This window comes from Pseudopipra pipra, chromosome W (assembly GCF_036250125.1).
Source record: "Pseudopipra pipra isolate bDixPip1 chromosome W, bDixPip1.hap1, whole genome shotgun sequence".
NCBI lineage: Eukaryota > Metazoa > Chordata > Aves > Passeriformes > Pipridae > Pseudopipra > Pseudopipra pipra.
Genome location: NC_087580.1, coordinates 12321572 through 12340221, shown reverse-complemented (window position 1 = coordinate 12340221; position 18650 = coordinate 12321572).

The following is an 18650-nucleotide window of genomic DNA, read 5'->3' as shown; positions in this document are numbered from 1 at the left end:
AAGATAGGCCAGAGCAGTGCGGCTCTGCCAAACCCACCCTGGGCCCCCACTGCCAGGCCCAGGGTCACCAGAGCTTGTGGACACAGAGCCCATTTATCAGGAGTTTTTCCGCACAAGATGTCCGGGTCAGCCTCTGATCGCTGACACAGCACGCATGCTGGAGGGAGAGAGACAGTGGCCCCGGGCATGGCACCTGTGCTGCCCACCCTGACAGCCCCTCTGCCAGGCTGCGGGAGGGGCACTTTGCTCTCACCTGGCTCCCTGTCTTCGGGGGCTTCCTGCCTGTCTTCGGGGGCTTGGTCCTCTCTCTGTTCAGGGGCTTCCTGTCTCTCTTCGAGGGCTTGCTCCCTTTCTTCGGGGGCTTGCTCGTGTCTGTCTGCCATGGTGATGTCAGCAGGGCGTCTGTCCTCGGAACACCGAGGTCGCTTCCAAGGTGCTCCTCCACTGGTTCCGAGGCAGGAAACACTGACACGACCCCGATGTTACCTGACTGTCAGGGCTGGAGCTGCTCCTCTCCTGTGAGGGGGATTCCAGAGTCTCCTCTGATGTTGCCTGTTGGGTGGTATGGAGGTTGCTGGTCTGTGGTGCTGAAGATCCAGGAGATGGCAGCTGGGCACTGGGGCTGGGGCTGACGGTCTCCAGTGCTGGAGAACTGGGAGACAGCCCTGATAGCGCCAGGCTGGCTGTGTTGGGGCTGATGGTCTCAAGTTCCCTGGAGCTGTCAGAAGGCTCCAGTCCTGACAGTCAGGCCATGCTGGGGCCAGCAAGCTCTGAGTCATCTCAGGAGGCTGTGAGGGGAAGCAGGAATGTCAAGGCCACCCCAGGCCCAGCCAGGATAGGCCAGAGCAGTGCGGCTCTGCCAAACCCACCCTGGGCACCCACTGCCAGGCCCAGGGGCACCAGGCCCAGGGTTACCAGGTGCTTTGCTTCTTACCTGGCTCCCTCCCTTTGGGGGCCTCCTCCTCTCTGTCTGATGTGGGACATGTCAGTGGTGGGTCCCTGTCTCAGGGACCACGTCTGAGCGGTGAGTGGGGCTCCCAGCACTGGGTGCTCTAACACGGCTTCTCTCATGGCGACTTCGGAATGTTCTGCATGAGTTCCGGGTCCGACGCTGCTGGCGGGAGTGGTGTTGCCTTTGGCAAGTCCTGGCTGCTGTTTCCCCTGGATTTCGCCTCCCAGCACTCGGCGCTGGCGTGCACTTCCTGTCATGGGGACTTCTGCACCGGCCGGATGGATTTGGGGTCTGACGTTGCAGGCGGGAGCGGTTTCGCCTGCGGAATGTCCTTGAGTGTCTCTGCCTGGGCCTGCGCCTCCCAGGACTTGGTGCTGGCACATGGCTCCTGTCCTGGGGGCTTCCGGACCGAAGGTGTGGAATTTGGGCCCGACGTTGCCGGCGGGAGTGGTTTTGCCGGCGGTCAGGCCCCCGACTGCTGGAGCAGCTGCTGTCCTCAGTTTCTGGGAAGCTGCTGTGGGACGACCCCGATGTTACCTGACTGTCAGGGCTGGAGCTGCTCGTCTCCTGTGAGGGGGATTCCAGAGTCTCCTCTGATGTTGCCTGTTGGGTGGTGTGGAGGTTGCTGGTCTGTGGTGCTGAAGATCCAGGAGATGGCAGCTGGGCGCTGGGGCTGGGGCTGACGGTCTCCAGTGCTGGAGAACCGGGAGACAGCCCTGATAGCGCCAGGCTGCCTGTGTTGGGGCTGATGGTCTCAGGTTCCCTGGAGCTGTCAGAAGGCTCCAGTTCTGACTGTCTGGCCACACTGACACCAGCAAGCCCTGAGTCATCTCGGGAGGGTGTGAGGGGAAACAGGAGGGACAAGATCGTTCCAGACCTGGGTCAAGGTAGGCCAGAGCAGTGCGGCTCTGCCAAACCCACCCTGGGCACCCACTGCCAGGCCCAGGGGCACCAGGCCCAGGGTCACCAGGTTGTTTGCCTCTTACATGTGCCCAGACCAGCACAGCCATCACATTCCCAGCTAGTTACGCTGTTTCTCAGGCAGAGCAGGCTCTGTGGGTGCCCTCGGCAGCACAGGAGGAGCACAGGAGCAGTTCCCAGGGCCTGGGGAAGCAAATGGGTTCATGGAGGTGAGGACAAAGTGTCCAAAGCATGGGAGCTTTGAAGCTGAGCTCTTCTCCGGGGTCCTTCTGCTTCAAGCCCTGCAGAGGCTCGGGAGGCAGCTTTGGCAACTTACCCCCCCTCTTGTGCCTCCTGCCTGCCTCTTGGAAAAAGGCACTCATTGGCATCACAGTGCCTGTGTCTCTCTCCGAACTCGGCGAAAGCATTAATGTCCCCCGTGTCTGTCAGGTGCAGCTCTCCCTGACTCTGTCCCTAAGAGCACACGGCTGCTTGCTCTGCCCTGCTCTGCCAGGAAGGCCCAAGCCCCTCTCACCTCTAGTTGGATCATCTTATTTGTGATGCCAATCTTCTCAGCCTTGAAATTCAGCTTCACCTCAAAGTCTGTGCGGGGCCCAACGATGCCCCTGCCTTGCGATGCAGAGAAGTCATCTCCAAGGTCGTCCAGCCCACTGAGATACCATGCCATGGGCAGTGGGCTGTCGTTTCTTAGGACCAGGGTCTGGGTGTCAGTCCTGCAGAGACAGGAAGACACTCAGCGTCAGTGCTGGGTGGTCACACCAGCCTGGCCACTGAATGCGGCTCAAAGCAGCTCCATCTGAGCCTCTGGAACCAGAGTCAAACCTCTTCTCTTTGTCACGAGCCTTGGAGTGCCCTCAGCCGTGGGATGACTGACCTGTGCAGAAGTATCTTGTTGAAATGCAGCTCCTGGGGGCTGACCCTCAGCTTCACTTGCACCCCTTCGCAGCACAGTTGGAAGACCACTGGCTCTGGGTTGTCCTTGATCCAGCAGACGAGACTGTCTTCCAGGAGGCCAGCAGAAGTCGGGTACGCCCAAACACTCAGCTTCTGAACCCGTCCCCACAAACAGAAATACAAAGAGCCCTCTGTGAGCAGGAGGAACGGCACTTCTGCGGTGCCTGCCCTACCTGCTCACCTCCTACCTTCTTCTCTTTGGGCTGCAGCCTCATGCTGGGAGGGTCCAAAAGGAACGTCTCTCCTTTGCTGTCATTCTCAAAGGAGAAATGCACCTCTGCCTCCATGGGGGAGTCGTTGAGGATGGTTAACTTTTCGCTGTTGCTGTCAGAAGGCTCCAGTCCTGACTGTCTGGCCACACTGACACCAGCAAGCCCTGAGTCATCTCGGGAGGGTGTGAGGGGAAACAGGAGGGACAAGATCGTTCCAGACCTGGGTCAAGATAGGCCAGAGCAGTGCGGCTCTGCCAAACCCACCCTGGGCCCCCACTGCCAGGCCCAGGGTCACCAGAGCTTGTGGACACAGAGCCCATTTATCAGGAGTTTTTCCGCACAAGATGTCCGGGTCAGCCTCTGATCGCTGACACAGCACGCATGCTGGAGGGAGAGAGACAGTGGCCCCGGGCATGGCACCTGTGCTGCCCACCCTGACAGCCCCTCTGCCAGGCTGCGGGAGGGGCACTTTGCTCTCACCTGGCTCCCTGTCTTCGGGGGCTTCCTGCCTGTCTTCGGGGGCTTGGTCCTCTCTCTGTTCAGGGGCTTCCTGTCTCTCTTCGGGGGCTTGCTCCCTTTCTTCGGGGGCTTGCTCGTGTCTGTCTGCCATGGTGATGTCAGCAGGGCGTCTGTCCTCGGAACACCGAGGTCGCTTCCAAGGTGCTCCTCCACTGGTTCCGAGGCAGGAAACACTGACACGACCCCGATGTTACCTGACTGTCAGGGCTGGAGCTGCTCCTCTCCTGTGAGGGGGATTCCAGAGTCTCCTCTGATGTTGCCTGTTGGGTGGTATGGAGGTTGCTGGTCTGTGGTGCTGAAGATCCAGGAGATGGCAGCTGGGCACTGGGGCTGGGGCTGACGGTCTCCAGTGCTGGAGAACTGGGAGACAGCCCTGATAGCGCCAGGCTGGCTGTGTTGGGGCTGATGGTCTCAAGTTCCCTGGAGCTGTCAGAAGGCTCCAGTCCTGACAGTCAGGCCATGCTGGGGCCAGCAAGCTCTGAGTCATCTCAGGAGGCTGTGAGGGGAAGCAGGAATGTCAAGGCCACCCCAGGCCCAGCCAGGATAGGCCAGAGCAGTGCGGCTCTGCCAAACCCACCCTGGGCACCCACTGCCAGGCCCAGGGGCACCAGGCCCAGGGTTACCAGGTGCTTTGCTTCTTACCTGGCTCCCTCCCTTTGGGGGCCTCCTCCTCTCTGTCTGATGTGGGACATGTCAGTGGTGGGTCCCTGTCTCAGGGACCACGTCTGAGCGGTGAGTGGGGCTCCCAGCACTGGGTGCTCTAACACGGCTTCTCTCATGGCGACTTCGGAATGTTCTGCATGAGTTCCGGGTCCGACGCTGCTGGCGGGAGTGGTGTTGCCTTTGGCAAGTCCTGGCTGCTGTTTCCCCTGGATTTCGCCTCCCAGCACTCGGCGCTGGCGTGCACTTCCTGTCATGGGGACTTCTGCACCGGCCGGATGGATTTGGGGTCTGACGTTGCAGGCAGGAGCGGTTTCGCCTGCGGAATGTCCTTGAGTGTCTCTGCCTGGGCCTGCGCCTCCCAGGACTTGGTGCTGGCACATGGCTCCTGTCCTGGGGGCTTCCGGACCGAAGGTGTGGAATTTGGGCCCGACGTTGCCGGCGGGAGTGGTTTTGCCGGCGGTCAGGCCCCTGACTGCTGGAGCAGCTGCTGTCCTCAGTTTCTGGGAAGCTGCTGTGGGACGACCCCGATGTTACCTGACTGTCAGGGCTGGAGCTGCTCGTCTCCTGTGAGGGGGATTCCAGAGTCTCCTCTGATGTTGCCTGTTGGGTGCTATGGAGGTTGCTGGTCTGTGGTGCTGAAGATCCAGGAGATGGCAGCTGGGCGCTGGGGCTGGGGCTGACGGTCTCCAGTGCTGGAGAACCGGGAGACAGCCCTGATAGCGCCAGGCTGCCTGTGTTGGGGCTGATGGTCTCAGGTTCCCTGGAGCTGTCAGAAGGCTCCAGTTCTGACTGTCTGGCCACACTGACACCAGCAAGCCCTGAGTCATCTCGGGAGGGTGTGAGGGGAAACAGGAGGGACAAGATCGTTCCAGACCTGGGTCAAGGTAGGCCAGAGCAGTGCGGCTCTGCCAAACCCACCCTGGGCACCCACTGCCAGGCCCAGGGGCACCAGGCCCAGGGTCACCAGGTTGTTTGCCTCTTACATGTGCCCAGACCAGCACAGCCATCACATTCCCAGCTAGTTACGCTGTTTCTCAGGCAGAGCAGGCTCTGTGGGTGCCCTCGGCAGCACAGGAGGAGCACAGGAGCAGTTCCCAGGGCCTGGGGAAGCAAATGGGTTCATGGAGGTGAGGACAAAGTGTCCAAAGCATGGGAGCTTTGAAGCTGAGCTCTTCTCCGGGGTCCTTCTGCTTCAAGCCCTGCAGAGGCTCGGGAGGCAGCTTTGGCAACTTACCCCCCCTCTTGTGCCTCCTGCCTGCCTCTTGGAAAAAGGCACTCATTGGCATCACAGTGCCTGTGTCTCTCTCCGAACTCGGCGAAAGCATTAATGTCCCCCGTGTCTGTCAGGTGCAGCTCTCCCTGACTCTGTCCCTAAGAGCACACGGCTGCTTGCTCTGCCCTGCTCTGCCAGGAAGGCCCAAGCCCCTCTCACCTCTAGTTGGATCATCTTATTTGTGATGCCAATCTTCTCAGCCTTGAAATTCAGCTTCACCTCAAAGTCTGTGCGAGGCCCAACGATGCCCCTGCCTTGCGATGCAGAGAAGTCATCTCCAAGGTCGTCCAGCCCACTGAGATGCCATGCCATGGGCAGTGGGCTGTCGTTTCTTAGGACCAGGGTCTGGGTGTCAGTCCTGCAGAGACAGGAAGACACTCAGCGTCAGTGCTGGGTGGTCACACCAGCCTGGCCACTGAATGCGGCTCAAAGCAGCTCCATCTGAGCCTCTGGAACCAGAGTCAAACCTCTTCTCTTTGTCACGAGCCTTGGAGTGCCCTCAGCCGTGGGATGACTGACCTGTGCAGAAGTATCTTGTTGAAATGCAGCTCCTGGGGGCTGACCCTCAGCTTCACTTGCACCCCTTCGCAGCACAGTTGGAAGACCACTGGCTCTGGGTTGTCCTTGATCCAGCAGACGAGACTGTCTTCCAGGAGGCCAGCAGAAGTCGGGTACGCCCAAACACTCAGCTTCTGAACCCGTCCCCACAAACAGAAATACAAAGAGCCCTCTGTGAGCAGGAGGAACGGCACTTCTGCGGTGCCTGCCCTACCTGCTCACCTCCTACCTTCTTCTCTTTGGGCTGCAGCCTCATGCTGGGAGGGTCCAAAAGGAACGTCTCTCCTTTGCTGTCATTCTCAAAGGAGAAATGCACCTCTGCCTCCATGGGGGAGTCGTTGAGGATGGTTAACTTTTCGCTGTTGCTGTCAGAAGGCTCCAGTCCTGACTGTCTGGCCACACTGACACCAGCAAGCCCTGAGTCATCTCGGGAGGGTGTGAGGGGAAACAGGAGGGACAAGATCGTTCCAGACCTGGGTCAAGATAGGCCAGAGCAGTGCGGCTCTGCCAAACCCACCCTGGGCACCCACTGCCAGGCCCAGGGTCACCAGAGCTTGTGGACACAGAGCCCATTTATCAGGAGTTTTTCCGCACAAGATGTCCGGGTCAGCCTCTGATCGCTGACACAGCACGCATGCTGGAGGGAGAGAGACAGTGGCCCCGGGCATGGCACCTGTGCTGCCCACCCTGACAGCCCCTCTGCCAGACTGCGGGAGGGGCACTTTGCTCTCACCTGGCTCCCTGTCTTCGGGGGCTTCCTGCCTGTCTTCGGGGGCTTGGTCCTCTCTCTGTTCAGGGGCTTCCTGTCTCTCTTCGGGGGCTTGCTCCCTTTCTTCGGGGGCTTGCTCGTGTCTGTCTGCCATGGTGATGTCAGCAGGGCGTCTGTCCTCGGAACACCGAGGTCGCTTCCAAGGTGCTCCTCCACTGGTTCCGAGGCAGGAAACACTGACACGACCCCGATGTTACCTGACTGTCAGGGCTGGAGCTGCTCGTCTCCTGTGAGGGGGATTCCAGAGTCTCCTCTGATGTTGCCTGTTGGGTGGTATGGAGGTTGCTGGTCTGTGGTGCTGAAGATCCAGGAGATGGCAGCTGGGCACTGGGGCTGGGGCTGACGGTCTCCAGTGCTGGAGAACTGGGAGACAGCCCTGATAGCGCCAGGCTGCCTGTGTTGGGGCTGATGGTCTCAAGTTCCCTGGAGCTGTCAGAAGGCTCCAGTCCTGACAGTCAGGCCATGCTGGGGCCAGCAAGCTCTGAGTCATCTCAGGAGGCTGTGAGGGGAAGCAGGAATGTCAAGGCCACCCCAGGCCCAGCCAGGATAGGCCAGAGCAGTGCGGCTCTGCCAAACCCACCCTGGGCACCCACTGCCAGGCCCAGGGGCACCAGGCCCAGGGTTACCAGGTGCTTTGCTTCTTACCTGGCTCCCTCCCTTTGGGGGCCTCCTCCTCTCTGTCTGATGTGGGACATGTCAGTGGTGGGTCCCTGTCTCACCGTCTGAGCGGTGAGTGGGGCTCCCAGCACTGGGTGCTCTAACACGGCTTCTCTCATGGCGACTTCGGAATGTTCTGCATGAGTTCCGGGTCCGACGCTGCTGGCGGGAGTGGTGTTGCCTTTGGCAAGTCCTGGCTGCTGTTTCCCCTGGATTTCGCCTCCCAGCACTCGGCGCTGGCGTGCACTTCCTGTCATGGGGACTTCTGCACCGGCCGGATGGATTTGGGGTCTGACGTTGCAGGCGGGAGCGGTTTCGCCTGCGGAATGTCCTTGAGTGTCTCTGCCTGGGCCTGCGCCCCCCAGGACTTGGTGCTGGCACATGGCTCCTGTCCTGGGGGCTTCCGGACCGAAGGTGTGGAATTTGGGCCCGACGTTGCCGGCGGGAGTGGTTTTGCCGGCGGTCAGGCCCCTGACTGCTGGAGCAGCTGCTGTCCTCAGTTTCTGGGAAGCTGCTGTGGGACGACCCCGATGTTACCTGACTGTCAGGGCTGGAGCTGCTCGTCTCCTGTGAGGGGGATTCCAGAGTCTCCTCTGATGTTGCCTGTTGGGTGCTATGGAGGTTGCTGGTCTGTGGTGCTGAAGATCCAGGAGATGGCAGCTGGGCGCTGGGGCTGGGGCTGACGGTCTCCAGTGCTGGAGAACCGGGAGACAGCCCTGATAGCGCCAGGCTGGCTGTGTTGGGGCTGATGGTCTCAGGTTCCCTGGAGCTGTCAGAAGGCTCCAGTTCTGACTGTCTGGCCACACTGACACCAGCAAGCCCTGAGTCATCTCGGGAGGGTGTGAGGGGAAACAGGAGGGACAAGATCGTTCCAGACCTGGGTCAAGGTAGGCCAGAGCAGTGCGGCTCTGCCAAACCCACCCTGGGCACCCACTGCCAGGCCCAGGGGCACCAGGCCCAGGGTCACCAGGTTGTTTGCCTCTTACATGTGCCCAGACCAGCACAGCCATCACATTCCCAGCTAGTTACGCTGTTTCTCAGGCAGAGCAGGCTCTGTGGGTGCCCTCGGCAGCACAGGAGGAGCACAGGAGCAGTTCCCAGGGCCTGGGGAAGCAAATGGGTTCATGGAGGTGAGGACAAAGTGTCCAAAGCATGGGAGCTTTGAAGCTGAGCTCTTCTCCGGGGTCCTTCTGCTTCAAGCCCTGCAGAGGCTCGGGAGGCAGCTTTGGCAACTTACCCCCCCTCTTGTGCCTCCTGCCTGCCTCTTGGAAAAAGGCACTCATTGGCATCACAGTGCCTGTGTCTCTCTCCGAACTCGGCGAAAGCATTAATGTCCCCCGTGTCTGTCAGGTGCAGCTCTCCCTGACTCTGTCCCTAAGAGCACACGGCTGCTTGCTCTGCCCTGCTCTGCCAGGAAGGCCCAAGCCCCTCTCACCTCTAGTTGGATCATCTTATTTGTGATGCCAATCTTCTCAGCCTTGAAATTCAGCTTCACCTCAAAGTCTGTGCGAGGCCCAACGATGCCCCTGCCTTGCGATGCAGAGAAGTCATCTCCAAGGTCGTCCAGCCCACTGAGATGCCATGCCATGGGCAGTGGGCTGTCGTTTCTTAGGACCAGGGTCTGGGTGTCAGTCCTGCAGAGACAGGAAGACACTCAGCGTCAGTGCTGGGTGGTCACACCAGCCTGGCCACTGAATGCGGCTCAAAGCAGCTCCATCTGAGCCTCTGGAACCAGAGTCAAACCTCTTCTCTTTGTCACGAGCCTTGGAGTGCCCTCAGCCGTGGGATGACTGACCTGTGCAGAAGTATCTTGTTGAAATGCAGCTCCTGGGGGCTGACCCTCAGCTTCACTTGCACCCCTTCGCAGCACAGTTGGAAGACCACTGGCTCTGGGTTGTCCTTGATCCAGCAGACGAGACTGTCTTCCAGGAGGCCAGCAGAAGTCGGGTACGCCCAAACACTCAGCTTCTGAACCCGTCCCCACAAACAGAAATACAAAGAGCCCTCTGTGAGCAGGAGGAACGGCACTTCTGCGGTGCCTGCCCTACCTGCTCACCTCCTACCTTCTTCTCTTTGGGCTGCAGCCTCATGCTGGGAGGGTCCAAAAGGAACGTCTCTCCTTTGCTGTCATTCTCAAAGGAGAAATGCACCTCTGCCTCCATGGGGGAGTCGTTGAGGATGGTTAACTTTTCGCTGTTGCTGTCAGAAGGCTCCAGTCCTGACTGTCTGGCCACACTGACACCAGCAAGCCCTGAGTCATCTCGGGAGGGTGTGAGGGGAAACAGGAGGGACAAGATCGTTCCAGACCTGGGTCAAGATAGGCCAGAGCAGTGCGGCTCTGCCAAACCCACCCTGGGCACCCACTGCCAGGCCCAGGGTCACCAGAGCTTGTGGACACAGAGCCCATTTATCTGGAGTTTTTCCGCACAAGATGTCCGGGTCAGCCTCTGATCGCTGACACAGCACGCATGCTGGAGGGAGAGAGACAGTGGCCCCGGGCATGGCACCTGTGCTGCCCACCCTGACAGCCCCTCTGCCAGGCTGCGGGAGGGGCACTTTGCTCTCACCTGGCTCCCTGTCTTCGGGGGCTTCCTGCCTGTCTTCGGGGGCTTGGTCCTCTCTCTGTTCAGGGGCTTCCTGTCTCTCTTCGGGGGCTTGCTCCCTTTCTTCGGGGGCTTGCTCGTGTCTGTCTGCCATGGTGATGTCAGCAGGGCGTCTGTCCTCGGAACACCGAGGTCGCTTCCAAGGTGCTCCTCCACTGGTTCCGAGGCAGGAAACACTGACACGACCCCGATGTTACCTGACTGTCAGGGCTGGAGCTGCTCCTCTCCTGTGAGGGGGATTCCAGAGTCTCCTCTGATGTTGCCTGTTGGGTGGTATGGAGGTTGCTGGTCTGTGGTGCTGAAGATCCAGGAGATGGCAGCTGGGCACTGGGGCTGGGGCTGACGGTCTCCAGTGCTGGAGAACTGGGAGACAGCCCTGATAGCGCCAGGCTGCCTGTGTTGGGGCTGATGGTCTCAAGTTCCCTGGAGCTGTCAGAAGGCTCCAGTCCTGACAGTCAGGCCATGCTGGGGCCAGCAAGCTCTGAGTCATCTCAGGAGGCTGTGAGGGGAAGCAGGAATGTCAAGGCCACCCCAGGCCCAGCCAGGATAGGCCAGAGCAGTGCGGCTCTGCCAAACCCACCCTGGGCACCCACTGCCAGGCCCAGGGGCACCAGGCCCAGGGTTACCAGGTGCTTTGCTTCTTACCTGGCTCCCTCCCTTTGGGGGCCTCCTCCTCTCTGTCTGATGTGGGACATGTCAGTGGTGGGTCCCTGTCTCAGGGACCACGTCTGAGCGGTGAGTGGGGCTCCCAGCACTGGGTGCTCTAACACGGCTTCTCTCATGGCGACTTCGGAATGTTCTGCATGAGTTCCGGGTCCGACGCTGCTGGCGGGAGTGGTGTTGCCTTTGGCAAGTCCTGGCTGCTGTTTCCCCTGGATTTCGCCTCCCAGCACTCGGCGCTGGCGTGCACTTCCTGTCATGGGGACTTCTGCACCGGCCGGATGGATTTGGGGTCTGACGTTGCAGGCGGGAGCGGTTTCGCCTGCGGAATGTCCTTGAGTGTCTCTGCCTGGGCCTGCGCCTCCCAGGACTTGGTGCTGGCACATGGCTCCTGTCCTGGGGGCTTCCGGACCGAAGGTGTGGAATTTGGGCCCGACGTTGCCGGCGGGAGTGGTTTTGCCGGCGGTCAGGCCCCTGACTGCTGGAGCAGCTGCTGTCCTCAGTTTCTGGGAAGCTGCTGTGGGACGACCCCGATGTTACCTGACTGTCAGGGCTGGAGCTGCTCGTCTCCTGTGAGGGGGATTCCAGAGTCTCCTCTGATGTTGCCTGTTGGGTGCTATGGAGGTTGCTGGTCTGTGGTGCTGAAGATCCAGGAGATGGCAGCTGGGCGCTGGGGCTGGGGCTGACGGTCTCCAGTGCTGGAGAACCGGGAGACAGCCCTGATAGCGCCAGGCTGCCTGTGTTGGGGCTGATGGTCTCAGGTTCCCTGGAGCTGTCAGAAGGCTCCAGTTCTGACTGTCTGGCCACACTGACACCAGCAAGCCCTGAGTCATCTCGGGAGGGTGTGAGGGGAAACAGGAGGGACAAGATCGTTCCAGACCTGGGTCAAGGTAGGCCAGAGCAGTGCGGCTCTGCCAAACCCACCCTGGGCACCCACTGCCAGGCCCAGGGGCACCAGGCCCAGGGTCACCAGGTTGTTTGCCTCTTACATGTGCCCAGACCAGCACAGCCATCACATTCCCAGCTAGTTACGCTGTTTCTCAGGCAGAGCAGGCTCTGTGGGTGCCCTCGGCAGCACAGGAGGAGCACAGGAGCAGTTCCCAGGGCCTGGGGAAGCAAATGGGTTCATGGAGGTGAGGACAAAGTGTCCAAAGCATGGGAGCTTTGAAGCTGAGCTCTTCTCCGGGGTCCTTCTGCTTCAAGCCCTGCAGAGGCTCGGGAGGCAGCTTTGGCAACTTACCCCCCCTCTTGTGCCTCCTGCCTGCCTCTTGGAAAAAGGCACTCATTGGCATCACAGTGCCTGTGTCTCTCTCCGAACTCGGCGAAAGCATTAATGTCCCCCGTGTCTGTCAGGTGCAGCTCTCCCTGACTCTGTCCCTAAGAGCACACGGCTGCTTGCTCTGCCCTGCTCTGCCAGGAAGGCCCAAGCCCCTCTCACCTCTAGTTGGATCATCTTATTTGTGATGCCAATCTTCTCAGCCTTGAAATTCAGCTTCACCTCAAAGTCTGTGCGAGGCCCAACGATGCCCCTGCCTTGCGATGCAGAGAAGTCATCTCCAAGGTCGTCCAGCCCACTGAGATGCCATGCCATGGGCAGTGGGCTGTCGTTTCTTAGGACCAGGGTCTGGGTGTCAGTCCTGCAGAGACAGGAAGACACTCAGCGTCAGTGCTGGGTGGTCACACCAGCCTGGCCACTGAATGCGGCTCAAAGCAGCTCCATCTGAGCCTCTGGAACCAGAGTCAAACCTCTTCTCTTTGTCACGAGCCTTGGAGTGCCCTCAGCCGTGGGATGACTGACCTGTGCAGAAGTATCTTGTTGAAATGCAGCTCCTGGGGGCTGACCCTCAGCTTCACTTGCACCCCTTCGCAGCACAGTTGGAAGACCACTGGCTCTGGGTTGTCCTTGATCCAGCAGACGAGACTGTCTTCCAGGAGGCCAGCAGAAGTCGGGTACGCCCAAACACTCAGCTTCTGAACCCGTCCCCACAAACAGAAATACAAAGAGCCCTCTGTGAGCAGGAGGAACGGCACTTCTGCGGTGCCTGCCCTACCTGCTCACCTCCTACCTTCTTCTCTTTGGGCTGCAGCCTCATGCTGGGAGGGTCCAAAAGGAACGTCTCTCCTTTGCTGTCATTCTCAAAGGAGAAATGCACCTCTGCCTCCATGGGGGAGTCGTTGAGGATGGTTAACTTTTCGCTGTTGCTGTCAGAAGGCTCCAGTCCTGACTGTCTGGCCACACTGACACCAGCAAGCCCTGAGTCATCTCGGGAGGGTGTGAGGGGAAACAGGAGGGACAAGATCGTTCCAGACCTGGGTCAAGATAGGCCAGAGCAGTGCGGCTCTGCCAAACCCACCCTGGGCACCCACTGCCAGGCCCAGGGTCACCAGAGCTTGTGGACACAGAGCCCATTTATCAGGAGTTTTTCCGCACAAGATGTCCGGGTCAGCCTCTGATCGCTGACACAGCACGCATGCTGGAGGGAGAGAGACAGTGGCCCCGGGCATGGCACCTGTGCTGCCCACCCTGACAGCCCCTCTGCCAGACTGCGGGAGGGGCACTTTGCTCTCACCTGGCTCCCTGTCTTCGGGGGCTTCCTGCCTGTCTTCGGGGGCTTGGTCCTCTCTCTGTTCAGGGGCTTCCTGTCTCTCTTCGGGGGCTTGCTCCCTTTCTTCGGGGGCTTGCTCGTGTCTGTCTGCCATGGTGATGTCAGCAGGGCGTCTGTCCTCGGAACACCGAGGTCGCTTCCAAGGTGCTCCTCCACTGGTTCCGAGGCAGGAAACACTGACACGACCCCGATGTTACCTGACTGTCAGGGCTGGAGCTGCTCGTCTCCTGTGAGGGGGATTCCAGAGTCTCCTCTGATGTTGCCTGTTGGGTGGTATGGAGGTTGCTGGTCTGTGGTGCTGAAGATCCAGGAGATGGCAGCTGGGCACTGGGGCTGGGGCTGACGGTCTCCAGTGCTGGAGAACTGGGAGACAGCCCTGATAGCGCCAGGCTGCCTGTGTTGGGGCTGATGGTCTCAAGTTCCCTGGAGCTGTCAGAAGGCTCCAGTCCTGACAGTCAGGCCATGCTGGGGCCAGCAAGCTCTGAGTCATCTCAGGAGGCTGTGAGGGGAAGCAGGAATGTCAAGGCCACCCCAGGCCCAGCCAGGATAGGCCAGAGCAGTGCGGCTCTGCCAAACCCACCCTGGGCACCCACTGCCAGGCCCAGGGGCACCAGGCCCAGGGTTACCAGGTGCTTTGCTTCTTACCTGGCTCCCTCCCTTTGGGGGCCTCCTCCTCTCTGTCTGATGTGGGACATGTCAGTGGTGGGTCCCTGTCTCACCGTCTGAGCGGTGAGTGGGGCTCCCAGCACTGGGTGCTCTAACACGGCTTCTCTCATGGCGACTTCGGAATGTTCTGCATGAGTTCCGGGTCCGACGCTGCTGGCGGGAGTGGTGTTGCCTTTGGCAAGTCCTGGCTGCTGTTTCCCCTGGATTTCGCCTCCCAGCACTCGGCGCTGGCGTGCACTTCCTGTCATGGGGACTTCTGCACCGGCCGGATGGATTTGGGGTCTGACGTTGCAGGCGGGAGCGGTTTCGCCTGCGGAATGTCCTTGAGTGTCTCTGCCTGGGCCTGCGCCCCCCAGGACTTGGTGCTGGCACATGGCTCCTGTCCTGGGGGCTTCCGGACCGAAGGTGTGGAATTTGGGCCCGACGTTGCCGGCGGGAGTGGTTTTGCCGGCGGTCAGGCCCCTGACTGCTGGAGCAGCTGCTGTCCTCAGTTTCTGGGAAGCTGCTGTGGGACGACCCCGATGTTACCTGACTGTCAGGGCTGGAGCTGCTCGTCTCCTGTGAGGGGGATTCCAGAGTCTCCTCTGATGTTGCCTGTTGGGTGCTATGGAGGTTGCTGGTCTGTGGTGCTGAAGATCCAGGAGATGGCAGCTGGGCGCTGGGGCTGGGGCTGACGGTCTCCAGTGCTGGAGAACCGGGAGACAGCCCTGATAGCGCCAGGCTGCCTGTGTTGGGGCTGATGGTCTCAGGTTCCCTGGAGCTGTCAGAAGGCTCCAGTTCTGACTGTCTGGCCACACTGACACCAGCAAGCCCTGAGTCATCTCGGGAGGGTGTGAGGGGAAACAGGAGGGACAAGATCGTTCCAGACCTGGGTCAAGGTAGGCCAGAGCAGTGCGGCTCTGCCAAACCCACCCTGGGCACCCACTGCCAGGCCCAGGGGCACCAGGCCCAGGGTCACCAGGTTGTTTGCCTCTTACATGTGCCCAGACCAGCACAGCCATCACATTCCCAGCTAGTTACGCTGTTTCTCAGGCAGAGCAGGCTCTGTGGGTGCCCTCGGCAGCACAGGAGGAGCACAGGAGCAGTTCCCAGGGCCTGGGGAAGCAAATGGGTTCATGGAGGTGAGGACAAAGTGTCCAAAGCATGGGAGCTTTGAAGCTGAGCTCTTCTCCGGGGTCCTTCTGCTTCAAGCCCTGCAGAGGCTCGGGAGGCAGCTTTGGCAACTTACCCCCCCTCTTGTGCCTCCTGCCTGCCTCTTGGAAAAAGGCACTCATTGGCATCACAGTGCCTGTGTCTCTCTCCGAACTCGGCGAAAGCATTAATGTCCCCCGTGTCTGTCAGGTGCAGCTCTCCCTGACTCTGTCCCTAAGAGCACACGGCTGCTTGCTCTGCCCTGCTCTGCCAGGAAGGCCCAAGCCCCTCTCACCTCTAGTTGGATCATCTTATTTGTGATGCCAATCTTCTCAGCCTTGAAATTCAGCTTCACCTCAAAGTCTGTGCGAGGCCCAACGATGCCCCTGCCTTGCGATGCAGAGAAGTCATCTCCAAGGTCGTCCAGCCCACTGAGATGCCATGCCATGGGCAGTGGGCTGTCGTTTCTTAGGACCAGGGTCTGGGTGTCAGTCCTGCAGAGACAGGAAGACACTCAGCGTCAGTGCTGGGTGGTCACACCAGCCTGGCCACTGAATGCGGCTCAAAGCAGCTCCATCTGAGCCTCTGGAACCAGAGTCAAACCTCTTCTCTTTGTCACGAGCCTTGGAGTGCCCTCAGCCGTGGGATGACTGACCTGTGCAGAAGTATCTTGTTGAAATGCAGCTCCTGGGGGCTGACCCTCAGCTTCACTTGCACCCCTTCGCAGCACAGTTGGAAGACCACTGGCTCTGGGTTGTCCTTGATCCAGCAGACGAGACTGTCTTCCAGGAGGCCAGCAGAAGTCGGGTACGCCCAAACACTCAGCTTCTGAACCCGTCCCCACAAACAGAAATACAAAGAGCCCTCTGTGAGCAGGAGGAACGGCACTTCTGCGGTGCCTGCCCTACCTGCTCACCTCCTACCTTCTTCTCTTTGGGCTGCAGCCTCATGCTGGGAGGGTCCAAAAGGAACGTCTCTCCTTTGCTGTCATTCTCAAAGGAGAAATGCACCTCTGCCTCCATGGGGGAGTCGTTGAGGATGGTTAACTTTTCGCTGTTGCTGTCAGAAGGCTCCAGTCCTGACTGTCTGGCCACACTGACACCAGCAAGCCCTGAGTCATCTCGGGAGGGTGTGAGGGGAAACAGGAGGGACAAGATCGTTCCAGACCTGGGTCAAGATAGGCCAGAGCAGTGCGGCTCTGCCAAACCCACCCTGGGCACCCACTGCCAGGCCCAGGGTCACCAGAGCTTGTGGACACAGAGCCCATTTATCTGGAGTTTTTCCGCACAAGATGTCCGGGTCAGCCTCTGATCGCTGACACAGCACGCATGCTGGAGGGAGAGAGACAGTGGCCCCGGGCATGGCACCTGTGCTGCCCACCCTGACAGCCCCTCTGCCAGGCTGCGGGAGGGGCACTTTGCTCTCACCTGGCTCCCTGTCTTCGGGGGCTTCCTGCCTGTCTTCGGGGGCTTGGTCCTCTCTCTGTTCAGGGGCTTCCTGTCTCTCTTCGGGGGCTTGCTCCCTTTCTTCGGGGGCTTGCTCGTGTCTGTCTGCCATGGTGATGTCAGCAGGGCGTCTGTCCTCGGAACACCGAGGTCGCTTCCAAGGTGCTCCTCCACTGGTTCCGAGGCAGGAAACACTGACACGACCCCGATGTTACCTGACTGTCAGGGCTGGAGCTGCTCGTCTCCTGTGAGGGGGATTCCAGAGTCTCCTCTGATGTTGCCTGTTGGGTGCTATGGAGGTTGCTGGTCTGTGGTGCTGAAGATCCAGGAGATGGCAGCTGGGCACTGGGGCTGGGGCTGACGGTCTCCAGTGCTGGAGAACTGGGAGACAGCCCTGATAGCGCCAGGCTGCCTGTGTTGGGGCTGATGGTCTCAAGTTCCCTGGAGCTGTCAGAAGGCTCCAGTCCTGACAGTCAGGCCATGCTGGGGCCAGCAAGCTCTGAGTCATCTCAGGAGGCTGTGAGGGGAAGCAGGAATGTCAAGGCCACCCCAGGCCCAGCCAGGATAGGCCAGAGCAGTGCGGCTCTGCCAAACCCACCCTGGGCACCCACTGCCAGGCCCAGGGGCACCAGGCCCAGGGTTACCAGGTGCTTTGCTTCTTACCTGGCTCCCTCCCTTTGGGGGCCTCCTCCTCTCTGTCTGATGTGGGACATGTCAGTGGTGGGTCCCTGTCTCACCGTCTGAGCGGTGAGTGGGGCTCCCAGCACTGGGTGCTCTAACACGGCTTCTCTCATGGCGACTTCGGAATGTTCTGCATGAGTTCCGGGTCCGACGCTGCTGGCGGGAGTGGTGTTGCCTTTGGCAAGTCCTGGCTGCTGTTTCCCCTGGATTTCGCCTCCCAGCACTCGGCGCTGGCGTGCACTTCCTGTCATGGGGACTTCTGCACCGGCCGGATGGATTTGGGGTCTGACGTTGCAGGCGGGAGCGGTTTCGCCTGCGGAATGTCCTTGAGTGTCTCTGCCTGGGCCTGCGCCTCCCAGGACTTGGTGCTGGCACATGGCTCCTGTCCTGGGGGCTTCCGGACCGAAGGTGTGGAATTTGGGCCCGACGTTGCCGGCGGGAGTGGTTTTGCCGGCGGTCAGGCCCCTGACTGCTGGAGCAGCTGCTGTCCTCAGTTTCTGGGAAGCTGCTGTGGGACGACCCCGATGTTACCTGACTGTCAGGGCTGGAGCTGCTCGTCTCCTGTGAGGGGGATTCCAGAGTCTCCTCTGATGTTGCCTGTTGGGTGCTATGGAGGTTGCTGGTCTGTGGTGCTGAAGATCCAGGAGATGGCAGCTGGGCGCTGGGGCTGGGGCTGACGGTCTCCAGTGCTGGAGAACCGGGAGACAGCCCTGATAGCGCCAGGCTGCCTGTGTTGGGGCTGATGGTCTCAGGTTCCCTGGAGCTGTCAGAAGGCTCCAGTTCTGACTGTCTGGCCACACTGACACCAGCAAGCCCTGAGTCATCTCGGGAGGGTGTGAGGGGAAACAGGAGGGACAAGATCGTTCCAGACCTGGGTCAAGGTAGGCCAGAGCAGTGCGGCTCTGCCAAACCCACCCTGGGCACCCACTGCCAGGCCCAGGGGCACCAGGCCCAGGGTCACCAGGTTGTTTGCCTCTTACATGTGCCCAGACCAGCACAGCCATCACATTCCCAGCTAGTTACGCTGTTTCTCAGGCAGAGCAGGCTCTGTGGGTGCCCTCGGCAGCACAGGAGGAGCACAGGAGCAGTTCCCAGGGCCTGGGGAAGCAAATGGGTTCATGGAGGTGAGGACAAAGTGTCCAAAGCATGGGAGCTTTGAAGCTGAGCTCTTCTCCGGGGTCCTTCTGCTTCAAGCCCTGCAGAGGCTCGGGAGGCAGCTTTGGCAACTTACCCCCCCTCTTGTGCCTCCTGCCTGCCTCTTGGAAAAAGGCACTCATTGGCATCACAGTGCCTGTGTCTCTCTCCGAACTCGGCGAAAGCATTAATGTCCCCCGTGTCTGTCAGGTGCAGCTCTCCCTGACTCTGTCCCTAAGAGCACAC